The sequence below is a fragment of the Nerophis ophidion genome, linkage group LG22 (assembly GCF_033978795.1).
Source record: "Nerophis ophidion isolate RoL-2023_Sa linkage group LG22, RoL_Noph_v1.0, whole genome shotgun sequence".
In the NCBI taxonomy this organism is placed as follows: Eukaryota; Metazoa; Chordata; class Actinopteri; order Syngnathiformes; family Syngnathidae; genus Nerophis; species Nerophis ophidion.
In genome coordinates, this window is record NC_084632.1 from 9407576 (window position 1) to 9422036 (window position 14461).

General features: G+C 40.7%; 1 long non-coding RNA gene across 1 annotated transcript in view; it reads right to left on the reverse strand.

The window, feature by feature from the left end:
• Window positions 1-449: 449 nt before the first annotated feature.
• Window positions 450-14461, reverse strand: part of LOC133540374 (uncharacterized) — a 41969-nt gene continuing 27957 nt past the window's right edge. The window contains exon 3 of the long non-coding RNA XR_009803613.1: window positions 450-580. This is a non-coding gene — a long non-coding RNA (uncharacterized LOC133540374). The remainder of the gene's footprint in view (window positions 581-14461) is intronic.

The following is a 14461-nucleotide window of genomic DNA, read 5'->3' on the forward strand; positions in this document are numbered from 1 at the left end:
CACACTTTTTTTTTCTTTAACTTTAAAAGCATTAAAACTTTTACAAATGAAAACAGTGGAAGACAAACATCCAACCACTAAAATAAAAGTTTTTTTAAAGGGGAACTGCACTTTTTTGGGAATTTCACTATCATAATGATAGACATGACGGATTATTTCTCTTTTTATGAATTCTAACTTGGAAATAAAAGTAAATATCCTGATGGGAACTAATCTATTTTGCGCATAAAAATCCAATGAATAACCATTCAGAAATACACAATACTCCATTTACATGTCGTGACTAAGTGTTAGTGATATTGTGATTATAAGCACTAATGAGGGCAAACTATAGCGGCACCGTGATCACTTCCTGTGTCCCTATGTTTGCATCTTTAAGTGGTCTGCTGCTTTCTCGCGTCCTTGCTCCTTGTAAGTTTATTGTAGATCATAAATCATGCATCTCACCTGGACAGAAGAAGTTTGAGCAGGTATTCCGACAAGTTGACAGACCTTTTAGGAACCCAAACTGGCGAGGGTGACACGAACAGCACTATTTTCCCCAACCGTTCTCTTCTGGAGGATTATGCTCATTTTTCACCTAAATGGGAATATATTAATATTTTAGCAGTCAGCAACTAATGACAGCAGACCTTGTACAGTAAGTGATGTTTTATGCTTGTTGGCTCTCCTGAAGTCTGCAGTGAGTAACAACCAGTGATGAAGAAAAAAGCAAACGTAATGCTTCCTTGAAAATAACACGCTGTGTATGTTTAAAATGATCAAAATATGTAAACATGACATGTTATTATAAATGTACCCGTTACTACATTATATATATACCTATATATACCTTATGTATATAAAACCTTCATGTTTTTTAAGGGCTTTATAGGCTCCCATAAGCTCCATTGTAAGCACGTATACATGGGGGGGTATAGCTCGGTTGGTAGAGTGGCCATGCCAGCAACATGAGGGTTGCAGGTTCAATTCCCGCTTCCGCCATCCTAGTCACTGCCGTTGTGTCCTTGGCCAAGACACTTTACCCACCTGCTCCCAGTGCCACCTACATTGGTTTAAATGTAACTTAAATATTGGGTTTCACTATGTAAAGCGCTTTGAATCACTAGAGAAAAGCGCTATATAAATATAATTCACTTCACTTCACACTTTTGTTTGCATTTATTTAATATTTACAATACAAAAAAAAAACCATCCATTTTAATGTCTTTCGTGATGATTGTGAACGATAGGCAAGATTCCCCCCCTCGAAAAAAAAAGCGTAGTTCCCCTCTAAGTAGCCAGAATAATAGAATATAATTCCAGTACTCTGGAATGCCCTCCTGGTAACAATTCGAGATGCTACCTCAGTAGAAGCATTTAAGTCTCATCTTAAAACTCATTTGTACATTCTAGCCTTTAAATAGACCCCCTTTTTATAGACCAGTTGATCTGCCGGTTCTTTTCTTTTTCTCCTACGTCCCCCCCTCCCTTGTGGAGGGGGTCCAGTCCGGTGGCCATGGGTGAAGTACTGGCTGTCCAGAGTCGGGACCCAGGATGGACCGCTCGCCTGTGTATCGGTTGGGGACATCTCCGCGCTGCTGATCCGCCTCCGCTTGGGATGGTTTCCTGCTGGCTCCACTTTGGACGGGACTCTCGCTACTATATTGGATCCACTTTGGACTGGATTCTCACGGTTATGTTAGATTCACAATGGATTGGACTTTCACAATATCATGTTAGATCCGCTCGACATCCATTGCTTTCAGTCCCCTGGGGGGGTTGCCCACATATGCGGTCCTCTCCAAGGTTTCTCATAGTCATCATTGTCGACGTCCCACTGGGGTGAGTTTTTCCTTGCCCTTATGTGGGCTCTACTGTGGATGTCGTTGTGGTTTGTGCAGCCCTTTGAGACACTTGTGATTTAGGGCTACATAAATAAACATTGATTGATTGATTGATATAACATATCTATTCTTATATATTGTGTGGCTATTTATTCATTGTATTCAATTCTTAAAAAAAAAAAACTTTGGTTACTGGGTGTTTGAGTACTTTTTTAGCACATTTAACGCTGACAATTTGTGTGATAGTGTCGTGATATGAAACCGTTTTCTCATTTTTCACCCCTGGTCCGAATGACATACTTTTGTGGCTTAAATAAGGTAAACCTCTGGGTTTGTGTTAGCACAAGAGTGGTGCTACTGTTAATGTTCCCATTACATCGCAACTGCATTTTAATTGAAGAAGATGATTCTATGGTGTCACACAACCATGTACACACACACACACAACAGGAAAACAAAAATGTCGGTGGCTGCAGCAACAGTGTGAGATTACTGATAAATTGACGGGGATTTTAAATGTACTCTTGACCTTTCAAAACATTATGGAGCACTTAGCTGTGCCGCACAACAAGCTTGTAATGACATTTTCCCTGCTCTAGGTGAACTGCATGGATGTGTCCATTACCTGCTGGTATACTTGGGTTAGCTTGAGGGCAAAAGCGGTGCTGACATTCAATTAAAAGGTATAATAACGTTATTGCATATACAAAAACAGCTTGCAATGGTGGTCTGCGCCATTACTTAATAGCATTTCCTTAAACCGTGTTGTTCTTTTTGCCTTATACTTGCAAGCTAATAGACATACTCCATTGCTTAGTTCAATTTGAATGATAATGGCCAAACTAATGTCTCCTCTGACCTAATGTCCCAAACCAGCAATTGCACATTTTAATAGGGGACAGAGGTTAGGCCAGGTGATAAATAATGACACAGCAGGACATTTTCAAATTACAAATGTTGAATAATGAGCTACAGGTCATGTTTTGGGTGCCACTGAATATATTGTATGGAGGATTGTCGCTGCGACATCCCACTCTGCAGTAAATTGCCTGAAGCAGTGTGATAAAAAAATAAAAAAACAATCTAAGAAGCCGGCGATGAGAAAAGAAAGATTTGAGAGTGCTGCCAAACGTCAAACTCCATATGTGGCCACAGAGGCAAGGCCTCCAACGTTGGTGGTGGTAAAAAAGCTGCTGGGTCTGCTTTGGCAGCAGACGATCAGAGATTGTGCTCTGCTCTTTCTTCTCCTCTAAGGGCCGATTAAGGGCAACATCAGCATACAAGCAATGCGTAAGGTCTAACGTTCAGTATCACAGATGACTGTCACCATACTCTACTGTGGCGCCTTCCAATGTCCTACAAATCCATAAAACAAGAAAATAATTTTAGAAACCTCAAATGGGCCATTCCACCAAATGGGTGCCATTTGCTTCTCAGTGAAATAACTGTAAAAGTCATCAAGCAAAATGTCCTGCACGATGATATTATTGCATATTTAAGAAATACCCAGTCAAATATTCATTGAAAGTACCCTGAAGAGCAGAAAAACATTATTTGTTGACTTCACCATGAAATATATTCATTGAAATCCTTCAGAAATAAAAATAAATGTTGTTTACAAATTGGCTACTCCTTTTCCCAACAACTGTATTTTCTTCTCAAAAAAGGTAGTCAAAATTCACACGTGAGTGGTGTTCACTCAGTGCTGTTACTCTAACACATTGCCCCTTCAGAAAGTATGAACTATTCCACAAGTCAAATGGTCAATTGCATGGTTCTGTTACGCTCGGGTCGCAAGGTGATGCGCGATTTTGTTCTCCCAGGGATGCAAAGGACACTCCGGACGAAAACGTAAAGGTAGGATGATTTAATAAATAATACACAGTACTAAACAGACAGAAACAAACAGAACAGCGTGCCGAATGCACGGGAAGCTAAGGCTAACACTTAGCACAAAGTCTGGAACCAGAAACATAAACGCGACTGTTGCTTACCGCAAAAAAGGAACCCAGGACAACCGATAAAACTAGGAGCGCCAGCAGCACAGAAGCCTCGGTGTGGTAATTGGGCCTCACCGGTTGCCTATTTCTAATCAGGCCCTTTACTGTATATACGGTATCTGCTATCGCCAATCACTCAGTCTGAGGGTTTGTAATGTTTTTTAAACATTAGTTCTAAGTTTGGTTCTAACTAACCAAGGGAAAACTCTTAGCTAACATTCTTTTAACGTTATGTGTTAGCGTGGACACACACGGAGGATGGAGGAGGGTAGAACAGGCTATGCTAGCCGCGGCGCTGAGCTACCTCTAATGTGAGGTAGTAAAGCTAGAAAAGAATAAATGATTTTTACACTTCAACAGAAGGCTAATAGGAACTGTGTTGCAGCACAAAGTAATAACCAAACGTATTTTCTGGACCATAGGGCGCACCAGATTACAAGGTGGACTGCTGATGAGCGGGTCTACTCAGGTCTATTTTCAAACAAAAGGCGCACCGGATTATAAGGTGCATTAAAGGAGTCATATTATTATGATTATTTTTTGAATGTAACAAAATTCCTTGTGGTCTATATAACATGTAATGGTGCTTCTTTGCTCAAAATGTTGCATAGATGATAGAGATGCACGGATAGGCAATTATATCATCCGCAACCGCATCACTAAAGTCGTCATCAGCCCGAACCAACATTTCATCAAACACACACCCGCCCGTTGTTATACATCTAATATAGACGATGCAAGGCATTAGTGAGGTTAGAAAGTGTAACTCCCTCCGAATAGCACAGACACAATGGCTTTCTTGAACTGATGTATTTGAAGGCTTACTTTCCCTTCAAATTCACCGTGAAAACTGTAATAAATAAAGCAGGTTACAAACGTAAAAATAATAACATGCACAGCATGTGGATGAAACATTTTACCAAGTAAATTACCAACAAATACCTCGTTGGCCATACATCCGTCGACAGACCAAACGAGACACTTCAAAATAAAAGTATGCCCACATACTGTTTCAAAGAGTGCTGCTCGTTTTTCGTATGTGGTTAACATTTAACTATTTATAAATGGTTGATTTCTATAGGCTAGAAAAGGTAAAGTGTTGTAGCTGACAAGTTTGGGCTACCTTGCTTCTGCAGCCTTCATCAGAGGTGTCACGTGATGTTAGCGTGACGTTGTCTGTGACGTGTTATATGGATTGTACCATCAAGTGTTGTCAGGTACAACACTTTACCTTACGAGCATGTATAAATCAACCATTTATAAATGCACGTCAGTAGGCTAAATGAACCTCTTCAACATATCATTTAACTATGTATAATTTAGCGGCTGGCTACGGGTTGTTTAGCCAATGACTTTGGCTGGGGGGCGGGACGTCCGGGAGAGATAGGGAAGTGACGTTATCGACAGGAAGTGAGAGTTCGACATGAAAGCTGTTGTGTGGTTGTATTACATCTTGTGCAATAAAGACAAGACAAACGAAGAAGTTTTATGAGCCTACATTCCTGGGATTATTACAATATATATTTCCGAATTGGTTCAACCGCCACCCGCCCGAATCTATTTAAAATCTATTTTTTCGTCATGTCACCCGCCCGACCCGCGGTTGTGATCGCAAACCGCGCATCTCTAATAGATGATGTTTTACACATCTTCAACTCACTTTCTGACAGTCGCTTCAGGATGCGGCGTTTTGTGGGCGCTCTTATTTACATGCCTCCACTTGGACACTGTCTTCTCCCCGTCATCTTTTTTGGAGCGGTGTAGGGTGCAAGGACGGGAGTGGAAGAAGTGTCAAAAGATGGCGCTAACTGTTTTAATGACATTCACACTTTACTTCAATCAATAACAGAGCAGCATCTCCTCATTCGTGGCTCACTTGTGCAACAACAACGCCCAAAATGTGTCCCGTAAAAAAAACGTCCGACCGGAACTGTTTAATAACTAAAGTTCCTTGGGTGAATAATGTACACTCACTAGACCGGTATGTTTTAGTGTTTCCATAGCGAGATATAAGTAAGAACTTTACACTACTTTATAGTTGAAATGGCAACAGTGGAGGATGAATGTCACATAAGAAGATAGAGAAAAAGAAAAAGCTTATCAACTACAGCATCGGCACGGACTACAATGGTGGACATGCACATTTTTAGGACTTATGCAGATCCCAAATACAAATCAGCAGGTACCAGAAAGAAAGAAAAATTGTTTTTGCATTAAAATGTAAAACAAAACGCCAGATTTTATGTCTGCTCATGGGTGCCATTTTGCGGTTCTTATACACACACCGTAATAATACCCGTGTTTTCAACTCCAGTATGTCTTACTACGGTAGCCGTAATGTGCTAACAATCCATCAAGCGATGCGGCTTCATAGCTTACCAAAAAAGTTGTACTAAAACATTTTGACAGATTTCTAAACACTGTGTGTAATGTTTTATATTCTCAATGGAACATTTTAAAGTTTTGGTGTTTACTGGCATCATATTGCAGTTCACAAGTATTTTATGTGTGACTGCCATCTACTAGTCACACTTATTACACCATCCATCCATCCATTTCTACCGTTTATTCCCTTTGGGGTCGCGGGGGGCGCTGGTGCCTATCTCAGCTACAATCGGGCGGAAGGCGGTGTACACCCTGGACAAGTCGCCACCTAACTCCAGGGCCAACACAGATAGACAGACAATATTCACACTCACATTCACACACTAGGGCCAATTTAGTGTTGTCAATCAACCTATCCCCAGGTTCATGTTTTTGGAAGTGGGAGGAAGCCGGAGTACCCGGAGGGAACCCACGCATTCACGGGGAGGACATGCAAACGCCACACAGAAAGATCCCGAGCCCGGGATTGAACCCTGACTACTCAGGACCTTCGTATTGTGAGGCGGACGTACTAACCCCTCTGCCACCGTGAAGCCCTTATTACACCATGTACAAATATAACAGCTTCAGGATCGGTAAGCGCACCCAGAATTATTCCGTACATTAGGCATACCGGGTTATAAAGGCGCACTGTCGAGTTTTGAGAAAATCTAAGGATTTCAAGTGCGCTTAACAGTCTGAAAAATACAGTACGTAATAAATCAGGAGCGGCACTAATATCCACACAGTACGGCAACACACCTGTCAGCCATTGATGTGAAATAGTAGCTAGACGACACACTCATTTGATCCGCAAGCTTTTGGCCGCAGGGCCAAAGTGTCTGAACATTCTGGGGTTTTACAAGACACAACAACTAAATGAACGATGTCTGCTTGCAAAGTAGAGACTTTTACTTAGTTTTTAACTTAGCAAACCATGACAGTTCTAACATTCAGTATTTAGTCTTCCATATCTAAAAACTGGATATGACGTAATGCATATGTCAGTACAGTGTTTCCCACAGGTCAGGCATCTATTTGTGGTTGTGTGGTGGTGTGGTCGTGCGGTGGAGGTGGGGGTGGTGGGGGGGGGCAGTGGCGGCGATGACCAAGAAAAATGCGGAGTTGGAATATAATTACAACACTATATGTACATATTTATATACATATTTATATAATATTTACATATTTATATAATATGTAACTACAAGCTCCATTCACAGACAGAGTCCCATTGCTTTTATGAGCGGTCGAGCGAGTCAAAAGCCGGAAAAAAATATATATATATAGTGTTATAGGCCGCCACAAATAAATTAATGTGTGGAAAACCCTGCAGTAGTCAAAGGAGGAGCCTTGGAGACATACATTTAGAATATATAATATTATACGATAATACATCTACAAGACACAGTATAATATATACAAGATAATAATTGTAGATGTATAAATATCCATCCATCATCTTCCGCTTATGCGAGGTCGGGTCGCGGGGGCAGCAGCCTAAGCAGGGAAGCCCAGACTTCCCTCTCTCCAGCCACTTCGTCTAGCTCTTCCCGGGGGATCCCGAGGCGTTCCCAGGCCAGCCGGGAGACATAGTCTTCCCAACGTGTTCTGGGTCTTCCCCGTGGCCTCCTACCAGCTGGACGTGCCCTAAACACCTGCCTAGGGAGGCGTTCGGGTGGCATCCTGACCAGATGCCCGAACCACCTCATCTGGCTCCTCTCGATGTGGAGGAGCAGCAGCTTTACGTTGAGCTCCTCCCGGATGGCAGAGCTTCTCACCCTAGCTCTAAGGGAGAGCCCCGCCACACGGCGGAGGAAACTCATTTCGGCCGCTTGTACCCGTGATCTTATCCTTTCGGTCATGACCCAAAGCTCATGACCATAGGTGACGATGGGAATGTAGATCGACCGGTAAATTGAGAGCTTTTCCTTCCGGCTCAGCTCCTTCTTCACCACAACGGATCGATACAACGTCCGCATTACTGAAGACGCCGCACCGATCCGCCTGTCGATCTCACGATCCACTCTTTCCTCACTCGTGAACAAGACTCCTAGGTACTTGAACTCCTCCACTTGGGGCAGGGTCTCCTCCCCAACCCGGAGATGGCCCTCCACCCTTTTCCGGGCGAGAACCATGGACTTGGACTTGGAGGTGCTGATTCTCATTCCGGTCGCTTCACACTCGGCTGCGAACCGATCCAGTGAGAGCTGAAGATCCCGGCCAGATGAAGCCATCAGGACTACATCATCTGCAAAAAGCAGAGACCTAATCCCGTGGCCACCAAACCGGATCCCCTCAACGCCTTGGCTGCGCCTAGAAATTCTGTCCATAAAAGTTATGAACAGAATCGGTGACAAAGGACAGCCTTGGCGGAGTCCAACCCTCACTGGAAATGTGTTCGACTTACTGCCAGCAATGCAGACCAAGCTCTGGCACTGATCGTACTGGGAGCGGACCGCCACAATAAGACAGTCCGGTACCCCATACTCTCTGAGCACTCTCCACAGGACTTCCCGAGGCACACGGTCGAATGCCTTCTCCAAGTCCACAAAGCACATGTAGACTGGTTGGGTATAAAAGATACAAAAAATATTATTTATACAAAGATTATCAAAAAAAAGATTATTTAAAAAAAAAAAAGATTATTTATACAAAAAAAAAAAAAAAAAAAGATTATTTATACAAAGATGTATAAATAATTGATTTATAATTGAATCCTAAGGTGTCCAAAGATTCCCACCCATACTTGTACACCACTTTGGGGCAGCTTGAGTTTCATAAACCCTGATCTTGATTCGGTGAAAATGCCCACATGGAAATGTTTACATATTGGTATTACTACAATTCCTGTTTGTCAAATCAACAGCTTGCCACACACAAGCAGGTGTATGTGCCTGATTGCCCACATGATGGACATTGTGGATCAGCCAGGGTGTAATTAGACAACGAGGAGACAATGAGCCGTGGGTCCATCAACGGAGTCATAATGCAAATCCTGACTCCTTCGTTGCCTCAGACACCTGAACGGCTGACATCAGAATCAAGGTGGATACCATCGCATGCTGATGATAGAACCAAAACTTATTTTCTCTCCTCTCGTACACCGCAGGTAAAATTGGGAAAGAGGGACCTTTCGTTTCTCGCCTGTCGCCCTCCCATTTGCCTTCTTCCTCTCAAGCGAATCCACCCACCATCTCCCAGCCTCAGTCGCTCTCACCCTCGCTGGCTTTTATCAAACAGGCAGCGAAGCATTAGCGAGATGTCTGCAGAGAAGACAAGCACAAGATTGAACTGACGCCAAGTGGCTGAATTAAAGGCTAGGTACTGTAATAAAAAAGGGATTATAGCCTAAGGGCTGATATTGGACATTATGAAACGCTGGGAGGATTTAGCGGCAAAATTCAACCTTTGCTAATCCTACTACAATTTAGGGCTAGGCGATATTGCCTTTTTTTAATATTGCGATATTTTTAAGCCATATCGCGATATACGATATACATTACGATAGTTTGTCTTGGCCTTGAATGAACACTTGATGCATATAATCACAGCAGTATGATGATTCTATGTGTCTACATTAAAACATTCTTCTTCATACTGCATTCATATATGCTACTTTTAAACTTTCATGCAGAGAGGGAAATCACAACTAAGTCAATTGACCAAAAGTGTATTTATTAAAGTTATTAAGCAATGGCACAAACTTTCAAGTCATTTCCAAAAAAATAAAGTGCAAAATTGTCAGTGACATTTTAAGTGTCAAATAAAAATGAGCTGCATATAGGAAATCAAATAGTATTCATCCTTCACTATGTGGTATGTTACTCACTACTCGCTACTGATTTTTATCGATCTGTTAATGCACGCTTTGTTTGTTTTGTTAGACAGATTTTCAAATTAGGATCCATCACATGGCTGCGTTTCACCAATCAAATGCAGTCACTGGTGACGTTTGACTCCGTTTTACCAATCAAACAGAGCCAGGTGGTCACATGATTAACTGCACTTTTTTTTTTATAAACCTTTGTTTATAAAATCAACATTTACTAACAGTTGAAAATAACAATCAAAGTAAGTACAAAAACAGTACAAAACAGTATAAAAACCGTACAATTGTAAATTCAAAGTAACTAAAATAGAACGCAAAAAATATATATACCGGTATATAAAATAAACAAAGTGCAAATAAGCCATCGGCTCACTCAATCTCAGTAAATAACTTAAATTTGGAACACAGTATCATCGTTTTCACAGCTTTTTGGTTGTTAGAGGTAGTGTTTTAATGTAGAGTTCTAAATCTTTTTTAAAGGCACAAAAAACAGGTCAGATATTGAGAAACTTACATTTATGAATATAAAACTTAGCCAATAGAATAATGAGGTTGCAAAGGTAAAATTCATTTTCAAACTTTTTTTCATTGTTTTAAATTCCAAAGTTTTGGATTAAAAACTATCAAAATAAGATACTCTGCCTGGGATTCATTTATAACCATCTTATGTGTCATCTAACGAATCTGGGGGGTGACCGGCAGAAGACATAAATCGGAACACAAGAATGCCAAACATCTTTATTGGTTTTATTGTGTGAATGTATTAACACTCAACTCACGTCAAATATACGATGGACATCATACTTTTGTAGTCTTCATTATATGTTAATATTTTTAGTTTAACAAACCTGAATAAAAAAATAAGTAAAGAAATAAAACTGAGTAAGGAAAATAATACAAAAGAAGTATCATAAATCATCAACAAAACTTCTGGAGCTACGGTTTCTTCATGCTGTTAACTATCTGTCCAGCTGCACACGCTGGAAATAAGAAGCGAAGCAGAATAATGAATTAATTGACAGTGCATTGTGAAAGCCGTTGTGTTTACTTTGCAATGAAGTAGACACAGTTTCAAAGGAATATAACCTGCGGAGGCACTTTGACGAAATATCCAAAATTCGATGTTCGGCCCCTGAGCTTTTGGGCTCTTGAAACCAAGGCCCTCTTCAGTATGTAGTTGAATAGCCCCGCTCTAAACAATGGTAAGAGTTGCTACTAATAAAAAAAACTGGCCTAGGCTGGCCTAATAAATAACTACACAGCAAACAACGTTATCCTGGCACATGTTAATGGGAACAAAGCGTTTCTGTTGTCCTTTAAATGAGTCATAACAATTGAACTTGTATTTATATTCTTTTGGTTTAATGCTCCTCATATTTTATTAAAACAAGCTCTGCTCTCGCAAATAGTTATTTTTTGCCATGTGCTATGCAATAAATTTAACATATTGTTGGCATGGCAACAGCCTTGTCATTTTCAACATAGACACCCTCAGATGGCCTCCAGCCGTGACCTGCAGAGAAATTGGAGATATGTGTGTATGCAAGCCGACCACAGCAAGGCATTTGAAGGAGCCAATCAGGAGGAGTGATAGAGGAGGATCTAGAGGGAGATAATGATCATGTGTGGAAGAGAGGCGAGGGAGTCGAGTATCGCATTCCGATAAAAAAAACCTCCCAGCGGGTATTCATAACTGCCGGCATTTAGCCTCACAAGTCAGAGTGTGACACATTGACAGATCATTTTGAGACTACACAGTGTGAAGCTTACACAACCTGCACGGGAAAATTAACAAAAACAGGGAGGAACTTGTCATGAAAATGCAATGCGACAATAACTGTTAGCTTTAGGGTTTTTATTTTATTAAAAAGGTGAGGTAGGCTTCTTAACTTCTTTTTAAAAATCCTGGTCATCCAGATCCCCCTAAAAATCTAATCACTTGTTCCTTCCTCCTTATCTGGTGCCACACAAACCTCTTGCAACTCAACCCGTCAAAGACAAAGGAGCTGGTCATTGACTTTGGGAGGTCGAGTCCACGGTCACAACCTACTGTGATCGAGGGAGTTGAGGTACAGACCGTGGACTCATTCAAGTACCTCGGGGTTTGGGTGGACAATAAGCTGGACTGGACTGTTAACACGGACCACCTGTACAAGAAAGGACAGAGCAGGCTGTACTTCCTCAGGAGGCTGCGCTCCTTCAACATTTGTAGAAAACTCCTGTGGATGTACTACCAGTCTGTGGTTGCCAGTGTTCTGTTCTACATGATAGTGTGCTGGGGGTGCAGTACATCTAAGGACAGCTCCAGACTGGAGAAACTGATTAGTCGGGTTGGTTCTACAATCAGAATGAAACTGGACTCACTGGTGACGGTGGCAGAGGACTGTGGAAAAACTAGTTTGCATCCTGGATGATGCCAGTCACCCTCTGCATAGCGTTATCAGTAGCCAGAGGAGCCTGTTCAGTGCTAGACTGCTTCATCCCAAGTGCAGGACGAATAGACTCAAAAACTCCTTTGTCCCACACGCCATTAGACTGTACAACTCCTCTCTGGGGAGGGGGGCCGGGGGTACTAGGATGACGGGGGATGCAAAACAATAACAGTGCAATACGTTTTCATAACATGGTCACTACTGCCTAGTTTCTCTTGTTATATTCTTATTTTACTGTTATTTTTTTAAATTTCCATTGTTGCTTTTTATTTTTTATTCTTATTTTAATATTTTTCTATTTTGTTTCCATTTAAAACCCCATTATTTACTTTGTACTTTTTAAATTGATCTCAACTCTGTACACTGCTGCTGGAATTAGAATTTTACTGAAAGAACTCTCCTGAAGGAATCAATAAAGTACTATCTATCTATCTATCTATCTTATCATGTGTCTAACATTTCCTGAAAAGTTTCATCAAAATAACTTTTTGAAAATTTTTTGAGACGACATAAACCCCTGGCGAATGAATTATTTGAAGAATAAATGTAATTGTCATGTCCTTGCATGTTTGTTTTCATGTGTGACAGGGTCATTTTTTTACATCGGTCTCAGCACTTGGCCGCATTTGTTTTGTAGCGGAATTAAATAAACAGAGTAAACCCTCTTGTCAGTAATCGACCGTCTTTTTTTTCTGTGGATGCTAGCATGCACAGGGAAGTACATCCTTTTAATGTAAACATAAGATAATGTAGTGAAACAAAAACAAAAAATGGTTTGGATTGATTGAAACTTTTATTAGTAGATTGTACAGTGACCACTAAATGGTAACACCCGAATAAGTTTTTCAACTTGTTTAAGTCAGGGTCCATGTAAATCAATTCATGGTAAATCAGAATCAAACCAAAAATAATCACTTCTTAATTATCCCATTTCTGATACTTTTGGAAAGTTTCATCAAAATCCGCCTATAAAATGTGAAGTTGTATTGCTAAATAACTGACAGACCAACAAACCCCGGCAAATACATATCCTCCTGGCAGACGTAAAAATAAGAAACCCATTCAAAGTCTACTCCAGAAAATCAGTACTTTGGAAGCAAGAAAAGCCAATTGGATGTTTTCTAAGGCGAGGATCACTGTGCTACACTTTGAGAACCACTCTTCACATTTTCACACAAATTTTCAGCCACTGCTGACAAAACCTATCAGATCATGTTCACACATTCTTTGGAAGTGTTCTTTTCTCCAGTAAAACTTGGCTTTATCCTTATCGTGTCTATGTGTTTTACTCAAATATTTGATACAGTCCCGAGATCTTTTCCATGACTGGAAAAATCATTTTCCGGGTTATCCAGGACACTTGGGAAGGCTGCCCTTTAAAAGTAATTAGTATACCGCATAAACTACAGCACTGATTCCTGTGTTTTCCTATACATTAGTTTACCTGGCCGATAGTCAATAAGTCACTTTTTCAAAAGATAAATAAAAATGAAGTCGATAACTTTGACATCGATACATTGCTATGTCTGTGTGTATTTGTTTTATCAGTCTCACGCTTTAACCAGGGAGAAAGTGGTCTTACTCTGTGCATCGCTCCTCAGCACGATTATTTAACAGTAGAATTAGCTGACACACCATTTCACGGACTCACTCGTGAGAAGTTCCGCAAAGTAAGAAAAATGAAAAGGAAAAAATACGATTACAAAGCCAAATGTTCCGTTGTGGTAATATTTCAGCTTCTAATCGGATGGGCAATATTAGCCCATTACTACGGATGAACGAGCAAGAATGCCGTCATGGCAACAAACCTAGTTCTTCCAACTGGGGGAAAAAAAAGCACTTATAGATGTTCCATATGTATTTAAATAATAGATTTGCTTACAGAGATGGGATTCAATGTTATTTGTTTATTTACTAATAACCAACACTTATTAACTTTCCAATTACAGTACTATGGTAACAATTGTACAGTAATAATACCTACAACAATACCAAAAAAATGTAAAG